At 43.1% G+C, this 12,995-nt stretch overlaps 1 protein-coding gene across 1 annotated transcript in view; it reads left to right on the top strand.

Annotated features, from left to right (window-relative positions):
* cubn (cubilin (intrinsic factor-cobalamin receptor)) overlaps positions 1 to 12,995 on the top strand; it is a 374,618-nt gene that overhangs the window by 333,276 nt on the left and 28,347 nt on the right. The gene's annotated exons all lie outside the window — the stretch shown is intronic.

The raw sequence follows: 12,995 nt of genomic DNA on the forward strand, positions 1-12,995 counted from the left end.
ATGCGCAAATCCCAGAAAAAGGCCGACGATGCGCATCGTCCAGCCCGACCCGCCAGAAACATTGCGGGTCGTGATGGGAGAATTGCCCCCGATGTTTCCACTTGTGAAGAGTCCAAGACTAGGGGCCATAAATATGAAAAGTCACTCATAAGGAATTCAGGTGAACATCTTTACCCAGAAAGCAGTGATATTTGGAACTTGCTACTGTATAGAGTATTTCAGCCAAATAGCTGTAAACCCCAGTTGAGCTGAATGATCTGTGTCTGTGCTGTAAATTCTATTTTGTTTTGTAATTTTCCCATGAAGTATACAACCTCAGCCACACTCTGGCAAAGTACTCAAATCTCCGAGTAAAGAAATAGGTGACTCATCGATTCATTTTGAATTTAAGCACATGAAAAATGTCGAAATTCTTCTGGATTTACTTATGAAGCTCTCTCGTTTACAGCAAGTTAAATATTTCGTTATGTCATGACGTTTTAAAACATCGTGTAATAAGTTTAGTGCTTTAAAAGTGACGAGGTAAATGTGAATGGGAGGGGCCATCCACTGATCTCAGTTCATCCATTCTGAAGAATCTATCCCAACATCTTCACTAAAAATTTCTCACAAATTGAACTCATCAGCAAGTTACACTGATATGGAAAAGGAAAGACGTCCACCTCTAAAATTATCAAAGACTAAGGTTACTGTCCAACTGTTGTAGTTTTATGTTTAGTCTGATATTCTTTTTGTCCATTAAACAACAGCTGCGACAGCTCAAAATGTAATCACTGGCATTGAAACGTTTCTCTGAGGATGTGAAAAGCACTATATATAAACATGTCCTTTCTTCCATTTTGGAAGACCTATTCTATGGTTTGAAAAACATTGTGTCAAAACAGTACACTGCTACGGACTTTAGATTTAAAATATTTTAAATGACTGAACTTTACATGAAGGTGCCACATTATGGTGAAGTAAAGGAAAGTGTGTCTATATTCTGCATGGTCCAGAACTTTCTCAATCTTCTGGGGCTTTGTAACTCTGTCCTGCAGAGTAAACGTTCTGTAGGACACCAGTGTTTCGGGCTTGAAGACCCCTGGACTGCGACCATCCCTTTCTTCCAATCTTTTTGAATATGAATTGTCGAATTGTCTGTGTCAAACACCAAAGAAACTTTGTTCTGGTTCAGAAAATATCTTGTAAAATGGAAGCCGATTTAGACAGGCTGGGGTTGATCTTATCCTACCACACTTTGGAGAAATTAGGTGGGGTGCATTTAAAATAGAGCAGAGAGTTTAAAGCACTCCTTTCTTGTCCTAATTTGGCCTACTGCAATTTTAAGTTGCCAATGGAAAGCATGAATAAGCTGGTATGGTCTCCTTTAATGCAGATCATGTTTCAACATGGTTATTTGCATAACATTACAATCCTTTGAAATCTATAATTATCCCATTGGGTTTTTCAGTGACTTGGTGACACAGCAGATGGATGTGCTCTAGGTTATTTGACATAATCGTGGGTTCTGATCTGCCAATTTAACCTAAAGCCTGAGTGGCGAATGAGTTGAGAAGCAGCGAGACTTTCCTCATTAGGTTAAATGTACCAGTGATGTAATCCAGGACCAAGAGAAGCCTAGCAAAGTCAGTTTAATGTTTTACTTGTCTTGAGGCAGAATTTTACACTCCCCCTAAAGCAAGTTCTGAGACGAGAGGAGCTTAAAACTGAACAGAAAGGACTGCCCCCCCCCAGACGCCCCCCACCGACCCCCCTCCCACAGAAGCCTACCTGTCCAAATCCAGATGCAATTTCACATTTGGGCAGGCAGGGCCTCGGACGAGAATCCACCCTTTCATCTATTAAGGCACTTAAGCGGCCACTATATGGCCATTTATTGACTTTTTCCCACCAGCCTCTATTTCTAGGCTCGTAGGTGTGAGTAGGGTGGGAAACTGGCAAAAACTCTTTCCCCAACTTTGTGAGAAAGGGGGGGGGAATGCCTCACACTGAAAGCCCCCACAAAGTTGGGCACCTTCCCATCTGGGAAGTTGGAGCCCGAGGACTGCTTCCCCTCACCTACTCCTGGTGCCATGATTGCCCCCTGGCCAACCTCCCAGGATGCCTCCTACCCTTCCGCCTTCAGGACCCTGAGACTTACCTTCTCAATGGTCCGAGAACATAATTCCAGGCAGAGTGCTGCAGTATCACTTCAGTGCAGCGCTGTAGCTGGCAGGGTTGGAGAACTGTCGGCCAATCTGATCGGCCAACAACTTTTACGGCTGGGACTTAGTTCCCAGGCTGGATGGTGGTCCCTTCCCAAGGTAGAGGAAGTCCCGCCCAATGCCAATCAACGCTCAATGGAGCATTAAAGTTTTAAAGTTTATTTATTATTGTCACATTAACACTGCAATTAAGTCACTGTGAAAATCCCCTAGTCACCACATTCCAATGCCTGTTCAGGTACACTGAGGGAAAATTTAGCACGGCCAATGCACCTAACCAGCTCATCTTTCAGACTGGGAGGAAACCGGAGCACCCGGAGGGAACCCACGCAGACACGAGGAGAACGTGCAGACTCTGCACAGATAGTGACCCAAGCCAGGAATCAAACCTGGGTCCTTGGCGCTGTGAGGTAGCAGTGCTCACCTTTGTGCCACATTGGATGACAGTGGGAGTTTGAGAGTTGGTGGATGTGCGTTACATGCTGAATCTTGGCGTGGCGAGTACTAACTACTCACCATCCTTAAAATCCTACCCCTTGATTGAGGAGGAGCAGGAGTGCTGGAACTTGGCCACATCCTTCTGTCATCCGATGCCAAGTGATTTTAAAATATGAAGCTGGGTGGTCAACCACTTACATGAAAGTTACAAATGCATTCATGTATTTGAAAAAATTGAAAAGCCTCTTCTTTAACAAATTGTGGTGGAATGCATGAATTCCACCCATGGGTTCCTGTGTGATTTCCATCTTACAGTATTTATTTGCTTAACAGTACAATCCATTGCAATCTGCAATTACTTCACTAGATTTTCCTGTGATTTGGTGACACAGTAGAAATATATGCGCTGGTTTATTATAATTATACTATTTCCCCCACTTGTTTTTTGATAATGGCCCAATATGTGGGTGGAGTTCCTTGTTTCCAAAAAAATATCCGCTGTGTTTTTAGGCTTTCACTTGGAGAAAAGGTTTTGATGGGGATGAACGCGCCATCCTTCTCCTGCACTCCTTTTTTCCAGCTGGGTGAGCTGCTTTTTGCCTGGCTCCATTCCAATCTATCCAGTCATAGCTAGAGAATATCCTGTAATGACTTCTCTTCCCACGCCTGCACTGTTACTCTGGAGTCTTCCAAGGATTCTCATCCAAATGCCCCTCCTCCACAACCGGACCCAGACCCGCCACAGCCCAGGGATGAAACACATCATCGGTGTCAGGGGAGCCACTGATCAAACTGTTTAACTCTCCCTACTTCCTGTTTGTTCCAAACGAAGGATATAAAAAGAGGAGAAATGGAAGGAACTACATAGTGCCGGATCCACCGGCTTCTTTGAGAAACATGAGTAGTCCATAGACCTCAAATATAACGAGGTAATCACCCAACAATGCATTAGATTTCACATCTACTCGCAATACCCAACTCTACCTCACCATCACTTCTGTGGATTACTTCACTGCCTCTGCTGCTTGTCTGATGTTTATCGGATAAGCAGAAATTTCCTTCAATTAAATATTAGGAAGATCAATGCCATTATCACAAAATCCATTCCCTGGCTACTGACTTCATCCCTCCCACTGGCGACTGTCTGAGGCTTAACCAGACTGTTGGCGACCTTGCAGTTTATTTTACCACAAGATAAGCTCTTCCAATGCCATATCCTTTCCCGCACCAAGACCACCTACTCTGTCCATCGTCACGCCTGCCTCAACTCATCTGCTGCTGAAACACTTATCCATTGGCTTCTTACATCTTGACACTGCTTTCCTGGCTATCCTTCCACCTACTGTCTTGAGTTCATCCTAGACTCTGCTGCTTTATCCTAGTCTGCACCAAGTCGCAGTCACCCTTTATCCCTGTGGCTGATGACTTATTCCCAGTCCAGCAACACCTCAACTTTAAAATTCTCATGCAAGTTTTCAAACCACCCCCCCCCGCCTCTCATCTCTATATCTGTAATTTCCTCCAGCCCTCACAGTCTCTCTGCTCCCCTGGGCAGCACGGTGGCGCACTGGTTAGCAGAGACCCAGATTCGATTCTTGCCTTGGGTGACAGTCTGTGTGAAGTTTGCATGTTCTCCCCATGTCTGCGTGGGTTTCCTCCGGGTGCTCCGGTTTCCTCCCACACTCCAAAGGTGTGCAGGTTAGGTGGATTGGCCATGCTAAATTGCCTCTTCATGTCCAAAGATGTTTAGGGTAGGTGGATTAGCCACGGTAAATTCACAGGGTTAGAGGAATAGGGTGGGATGGAGGGCCTGGGTAAGATGCTCTTTCGGAGAGTTGGTGCAGACTTGATGGGCTGAATGGCCTCTGTTGGGATTCTATGGATTCCAATATTGGCCTCATGTTCATGCTCAGTTATCATCACTCCACCTTTGGTGGCTCTGACATTAGTTGTCATAAGTTCGTAACATATAGGAGCAGAATTAGGCCATTTGGCCCATCGAGTCCACTCCGACATTCGATCATGGCTGATATGCTGCTCATTTCCATTTTCCTGCCTTCTCCCCATAACCTTTCAACCCATTACCAATTTAAAATCTGTCTAACTCCTCCTTAAATTTACTCACTGTCCCATCATCCACTGTATTTTGGGGTAGCGAATTCCACAGATTCACAACCTTTTGGGAGAAGTAGTTTCTCCTCAACTCTGTTTTACATTTGTCACCCCTTATCCTAAGCCTATGACCTCTCGTCCTAGAATGCCCCACCAGCGGAAGCATCCATTCCACATCTATTTTATCCATACCTTTTATCATCTTGAATATCTTAATTTGATCTCCCCTCATTCTTCTAAATTCCAGAGAGTATAGGCCTAAACTGTTCAATCTCTCTTCATATGATAAACCCTTCATCTCTGGAATCAATCTAGTGAATCTCCTCTGAACTGTCTCCAATGCCACTACATCTTTCCTCAAATACGGGGACCAAAACTGTGTACAATACTCAAGGTGTGGCCTCACTAATATCTTGTATAGTTGCAACAACACTTCTTTACTTTTATATTCAATTCGTTATAGATGCCAACATTCCATTCGCTTTCTTTATTATCTGCTGTACCTGCATGCTAGTTTGCTGTGACTGATGAATGAGAAGACCCAGATCCCTCTGCACCAGAGCATCCCAAAGTCTCTCCCCATTTAGATAATAAGTCGCCTTCCCATTTTTGCAACCAAAATGCACGATCTCACACTTATCCACATTAAACTCCATCTGCCACATTTTGGCCCACTCTCCTCAACTATCTATATCCATTTGTCTAGCCCCTAAGCTTTGGAATTCTTCCTTACACTTCTACAGCTCTCCCTGACCTTTAAAGACACTCATTAAAACCTATCTTTTGCTCAAGCCTAAGTCTCCTTATGTGACTCAGTGTCAAGTTTTGTTTTGTGAGGGCCCTCGCAGCAATTTACTATCTTACAAAGGTGCTATATAAATGTAAGTTGTTGCTGATGTTGTCTCATCAGCATAAACGGGCAAATTATTTTAATCTATAGCCACAGTGCTAATCAACAGTTTAGCTTTAACTCTCACAGAATATTGCACCATCAATGTGGAACTCCCCAAGAGGAGTTGATTAGAAATAAATAGATAATCGTGCAGAACTTATATCTGAATTTCCAGTATATGTTCAGCGTGGGAAAAACCATCATGTAATCTCCAACAGAATACATTTTAAAATGTGGGTTTTCAATTGCCTCACACATTTCAACTAAAGTTCACTAAAGCCCTCAGAGAAACATTAAATCATAATCTGATGTTACTTAATGTCCTTTGAATTGATATATTGCCATAATGTGAAATAATTCTCAGGTTACTTTGTATTAAATTATGATTTATTAACCGTGATCTGTCTTGTGGAAATAGAAGTTAAATTTCCTGTATAATAAACGCTCCATAAATAGTGACGATAACAAAGACTCATTACGAGGGATTTATGGAACAGCTTTGCACAGGAAATTATCACTTTGGGATGAATTATGTCATGCAAAAGTAATTGGCAATTTCACGTGTTTCCCTGGAGACAATGGGCATTAACCTCAACCTGAGGACCGAGCACACTGTGAGGTTTGTATAATCACTTCTTTAGATTATCTGGTTTATGGCTAAATAGCCATTAAGTTTTATAAGTTGAGTCACATTTGGTGTTTTTCTGTCTGTAATGGGGAAGCAAAACATGCCATTTTGAATAGTTGTTTTGCTGCATACCAGTAAGCTGAGCTGTTGCTGCACAAAACGCTATTTATGTTCACTGAAAAATAAAAGGAACTTCAGGGAGTAACTACACTGGGAAAAATTCAAGGTAATGGGGAGATCAACTCAAAGTGTTCATCTTCACACACGAAGATTTTATGATCACTTTAAAATCATTATTTGTTTATTTCTTTTCAAAGTTATCATTTGTTCATCAAGGATAAAATACCAAAAGGAAACACTTTCCCACCCTGAGTGTCCCATGTCAGCACTGAGCCTCACTTAAACCAACGATAGCAAGATTAGATGCAACATAGAGATTCTTCGCAACAAAATCAGAAAATGCAGGAAAGGTCTGACAGCACCTGTGGAGAGAGAATAGAGCCAACGTTTTGAGTCAGGATGACCCTTCGTCAGAGCTGGATCTCTTTGACTTTATTTCAACAATGTGTCTCGCTCTCACGCTCAGAAGATTTTGATTTTTGATTTGATTTATTTGATTTGATTTATTATTGTCACATTTATTAACATACAGTGAATAGTATTATTTCTTGCGTGCTACACAGACAAAGCATACCGTTCATAGAGAAGGAAAGGAAAGAGTGCAGAATGTAGTGTTACAGTTATAGCTAGGGTGTAGAGAAAGATCAACTTAATGCAAGTTAAGTCCATTCAAAAGTCTGAACAGCAGCAGGGAAGAAGTTGTTCTTGAGTCGGTTGGTACACGACCTCAGACTTTTGTATCTTTTTCCCAATGGAAGAAGGTGGAAGAGAGAATATACGGGGTGCGTGGAGTCCTTAATTATGCTGGCTGCTTTGCCGAGGCAGCAGGAAGTGTAGACAGAGTCAATGGATGGGAGGCTGGTTTGCGTGATCGATTGGGCTACATTCACGACCTTTTGTAGTTCCTTGCGGTCTTGGGCAGAGCAGGAGTCATACCAAGCTGTGATACGACCAGAAAGAATGCTTTCTATGGTGCGTCTGTAAAAGCTGGTGAGAATCGTAGCTGACATGCCAAATTTCCTTAGTCGTCTGAGAAAGTAGAGGCATTGGTGGGCTTTCTTAGCTATAGTGTCGGATGGAGGGACCAGGACAGGTTGTTGGTGATCTGGACACCTAAAAACTCAAAGCTCTTGACCCTTTCTACTTCATCCCCATGGATCCCTGAGAGGGCACCAGTGTGGCATCTCATTCCCAGCCTTGCTTGCCTTACAGAGTGAACTGACTATGTAGCACCTGGTGAGCATTATGGGGATTTTGTAGCCCTGCTCTGTATCCTGTGTTAATCATGATGTGGAGATGCCGGCGTTGGACTGGGGTGAACACGGTAAGAAGTCTCACAACACCAGGTTAAAGTCCAACAGGTTTATTTGGTAGCAAATACCATAAGCTTTCGGAGCACTGCTCCTTCGTCAGATGGAGTGGAAATGTGCTCTCAAACAGTGCAAACAGACAAAATCAAGTTGCAGAATACTGATTAGAATGCGAATCCTACAGCCAGCCAGGTCTTAAAGGTACAGACAATGTGGGTGGAGGGAACATTAAACACAGGTTAAAGAAATGTGTATTGTCTCCAGACAGAACAGCTAGTGAGATTCTACAAGCCCAGGAGACAAGCTGTGGGGGTTACTGATAATGTGACATAAATCCAACATCCCGGTTTAGGCCGTCCTCACATGAGGCCTGTCCTCACATGCCATCCTTAGGAGCCAAACTGGGATTATGTGATGTAACGCTTTTAAGTGTCTATTGTAAACTTTATTTAAAAACACAATCTATTGTGCCTATCTATGTGTCTGTCTATCTATTGACAGGTTGGGTGAGTGGGTTAATCAATGGCAGATGCAGTATAATTTGGATAAGTGTGAGGTTATTCACTCTGGAAACAAAAACAAGAAGGCAGATTCCTACCTGAATGGCTGTAAATTGGGAGAGGGGAGTGTGCAGTGGGACCTGGGTGCCCTTATGCACCAGTCACTGAAGGTAAGCATGCAGGTGCAGGAGGCGATAAAGAAGGCAAATGGTATGTTGGCCTTCATTGCGAGAGGTTTCAAGTACAGCAGCAGGGATGTGTTGTTGCAATTATACAGGGTCTTGGTGAGGCCACACCCAGAGTATTGTGTGCAGTTTTGGTCTCCTTTTCTGAGGAAGGATGTTCTTGCTCTCGAGGGAGTGCAGCGAAGTTTTACCAGGCTGATTCTGGGGATGGCGGGACTGATATATGAGGAGAGATTGACTAGGTTAGGATTGTTTTCGCTGGAATTCAGATGAATGAAGAGTGATCTCATAGAGACTTATAGAATTCTAACAGGCCTAGACAGGATTGATGCAGGGAGGATATTCCCAATGGTGGGGGAGTCCAGAACCAGGGGTCACAGTCTGAGGATTCAGGGTCGGCCATTTAGGATGAAGGTGAGAAGACATTTCTTCACCAAAGAATGGTGAGCCTGTGGAATTCATTACCACAGGAAGTAGTTGATGCCATTCAAGAGGCGGCAAATAGGATCAAAGGTTATGGGGAAAAAGCAGGATTAGGCTATTGAGTTGGATGATCAGCCATGATCTTAATGAATGGTGGAGCAGGCTCGAAGGGCCAAATGGCCTCCTCCTGTTCCTATCTTCTATGTTTCTCTTTAATATATTTACATTTTCTCAACTACATAATCCATAATAAGAACAAACATTTTATTCAGGTGCAAAATCCCTTATAAGAACATGTATTGGAATTCATAATCTCACTTGAAAGAGTCTATAACCAGTTGGAGCTATCAAACTGTGAAATAGTATTTGCTGTAACAATGAAAGGTTATGAAATCAATCATGCAGCACTACTAATCCAGTAATAGTAACCCTCAGATTTGTGTCATCAGACAAAGTAAAATATCAAGCAATTATTGAACAACACTTCAATTTTTTTTCAAACATTTAAAGGGCAGGGGTGTTAAGTGCCTTGACAGCCTTCGACAACTGCCCACTCCAGCAGATATACCCCTCACCCTTCTGTCAAATCACACATTGAGTTTAAAATCAGGGCTGTAGTTTACGCAGAAAAATGAAGATGGGAAGTGATGTGTTAAAAGTTGTAAAATGTAAGTAAAATCGACAGAAAGTTATGGCAACATATAACATCCATTCAGCCATCTGTCCTCTTCTTGACCTCATTTGAATCTTGGAGGCAGAGGCCCAGTGTTACTGAGACCTTCAGTCCACAGAACTGGGAAGGTTTCCAAATGGTACCTTAGTACTCCATCTGCCTGCCCAGAGTTTCAAAGCAATACAATGTGTTATTTTTTCTCCATAACTGGTATCCCCAATTTAAATTCCACCAGCTGCTATAGTGGGATTCAAAACCACATCCTTGGAGAATTAGCCCGGGCTTCTGGGTTTGTAATCCAATGATGTTATCACTATGCCATTTTCTTGCCCCCTTTTATGTTCCTTCTCCCGCCCCTCTCAATATTCACGTCTATTCCTTTTTTTCTCTCATGTGCCTATGTAGCTTCCCTTTAAATGTGTCCATGCTATTTGCTTCTATTATTCCTTGTGATGACACATTCCACATGCTCACCCTTCTTTGGCCGAAGAAGTTTCCTATGCTATTTATTGGTGACTACCTCATATTTATGATCTTTAGCCTTAGACTAATTCTCAAGTCATCATAGGAGTTATGAAATCATAGAATCCCTACAGTCCAGAAGGAGACCGTTTGGCTCATCGAGTCTGCATCGACTACAATCCCACCCAGGCCCAATTCCTGTAACCCCACTTATTTACCCTGCTGTCCTCCTGACACCTAAGGGGCAATTTAGCATGGCCAATCAACCTAACCTGCACATCTTTGGACTGTGGGAGGAAACTGGAGCACCTGGTGGAAACCCAATTTCTAGTGGAAACATTTCCTCTACATTTACTTCATGGAATGCTTTCATTTTCTTAAATACCTCGAACAGATTTCTCTTTTTGATGCAAGTTGAGCTTAATTTCTCTGCTTTTCAATTCTACTTCTCTAGAACTGAATTGAATAAAATAAATTTCTCTAGAAATAAACTGCTTTGCTTTTTTTAGGATCTTATTAACTTGTGTCACTATTTTAAGCAGCAATCGAGCTCTAAGGGATCAATTGACACTTGAATGCTGCGCTGTGCAGCTCCCACACAGCTTTGGATGTCAAGAATGACTGCCTCATGCAGGTGTACTTAACAGCTGACCTTGACAGATCTGTGATTAATTGCGCGAACTCAAGATCCCACCAAATGTACCCCAGAGCGACAGTAATGTGCAAAAGCAATGAAAATAGGGAAGGTAATGGGAATATCGCAAAAATGAAGACCAGCCTAATTTGCACTCCCAGAACCCCTGCTTTCTGTCTCAATAAAAGAGTGCAGTTATTTGCCAAGATTTACTTTACAAAATGGTACATTGTCAGTACTGCTGCCTCACAGCGCCAGAGACCTGGGTTCAATTCCCGGCTTGGGTCACTGTCTGTGTGGAGTTTGCACGTTCTCCCCGTGTCTGCGTGGGTTTCCTCCGGGTGCTCCGGTTTCCTCCCACAGTCTGAAAGACATGCTGGTTAAGTGCATTGACTCGAACAGGCACCGGAGTGTGGCGAGTAGGGGTATTTCACACTAACTTCATTGCAGTGTTCCTGTAAGCCTTACTTGTGACTAATAAATAAACATTAACTTAAATAAACTTGAACTTTAGCTTTTCTTTTTCATTGATAGCGTGATGAATCACAGAATTGTTATAGCACAGAAGGCCATTCGGTACTCAGTGTCTGTGCCAGCTCTCTATATGAGCAATTAGACGAGTACCATTCCCCCACCTTCTCCCCATAACCTTACACATTCTTCTTTTTCAATCCAATTACCTCTTGAATGATTGGATTGACCTTGCCTCCACCATAGTGTCAGGCAGTGCATTCCAGATCTTAACCATTCACTACCTGAAAATGTTTCTCCTCATGCTGTCATAACTATTTGAATTAAATATTGCCCTCTTGTTCTTTATCCTTCCACTAATTGGAGCAGTTTCACCCTATCTACTCTGTCTATACCCCTCATGATTTTGAATGCCTCTACCAAATCTCCTCTCAGCTTCTTTTCTCCAAGAAAATCAGTCCCAATTTCTCCAATCTATCAACGTAACTAAAGTTTCTCATCCTTGGAACCATTCTCGTGAATCTTTTCTGCACTTTCTCTAATCCTTTCACATCTATCCTAAAGTGCAGATCCCAAAACTGGTTGAAAAACTCCAGTTGCAGCTAAACTAATACAGGTTGAGCATAAGATCCTTGCTCTTTAGAGTTGGGGGTTATCATTTCAGTTGACAGTTGAGAACAGTTCAACATAGAATCCCTACAGTACAGGAAGAGGCCATTTGGCCCATCGAGTGTTCACCAACAACAATCGCATCCAGGCCCTTTTCCCGTAACCCCACATGTTTACCCCACTACTCCCTCTAACCTACGCATCCCGGGACACTAAGGGGCAATTTAGCATGGCCAATGCATCTTTGGACTGTGGAAGGAAACCAGAGCACCCGGAGGAAACCCATGCAGACACTGAGAGAACATGCAAACTCCACACAGATCCAAGCCAGGATTTGAACACAGGTCTCTGGAGCTGTGAGGCAACAGTGCTAACCACTGTGTCACCACGCTGCCCAACATTTCATGATCAGTCATGATCTCATTGAATGGCAGAGCAGACTCAATGTGCAGAATGGCCTACTTCTGCACCTATGTCTTATGGTTTTCTACACTATACTCCTAATATTAAAGCGAGGATACTGAATGCTTTATTAACCATGCTCTCAACATTTATTGCCACCTTCAATTGACTTTTTCTAATATTCATTAATAGGATGTGGACATTGCTGGCATTTATTGCCCATTCCTAATTGCCCTTTAGAAGGTGGTGATGAGTTGTTGCCTTCCTGAGCTGCTGCAGCCCATGTGATACACCCAGACTGCTGTTGGGGAGGGAGTTCCAGAATTTTGACTCAGCAACAGTGAAGAAATAGTGATATATTTCCAAGTCAGAGTGTTGAGTGACTTGGAGGGGAACTTGCAGGTGGTGGTGTTCCCATGCATCTGCTGCCCTTGTCCTTATAGGTGGTAGAGGTGAGGCACTTGGAAGGTGCTACAGAAGGAGCCTTGGTGAGTTGCTGCAGTGCATCTTGTAAATGTTACACACTGCTGCCATTGTGCATTGATGGTGAAAGGAGTAAATGCTTCAGGTTGTTGATGGGGTGCCAGTCAAGTGGGCTGCCTTGTCTTGGATGGTGTCAAACTTTTTGAGTCTTGTTGGAGCTGCATTCATCCAGGCAAGTGGAGGTATTCCATCATACTCCTGACTTGTGCCTTGTGAATGGTGGACAGGCTTTGGAGAGTCAGGAGGTGAGTTATGATGCTGGGTAAGTCATTGATGAAGCAACTTAAGATGGTTGGTTCTGGAACGCTACCCTGAAGAACTCCTGCAGTGATGTCCTGGGACTGAGATGATTGACTTCCAACAACTACAGCCATCTTTCTTTGTGCTAGATATGGCTCCAACCAGTGGAGAGTTTTCCCAAGATTCCCCTTGACCTCAACTTTGCTACA

The sequence above is a fragment of the Mustelus asterias genome, chromosome 2 (assembly GCF_964213995.1).
Source record: "Mustelus asterias chromosome 2, sMusAst1.hap1.1, whole genome shotgun sequence".
In the NCBI taxonomy this organism is placed as follows: domain Eukaryota; kingdom Metazoa; phylum Chordata; class Chondrichthyes; order Carcharhiniformes; family Triakidae; genus Mustelus; species Mustelus asterias.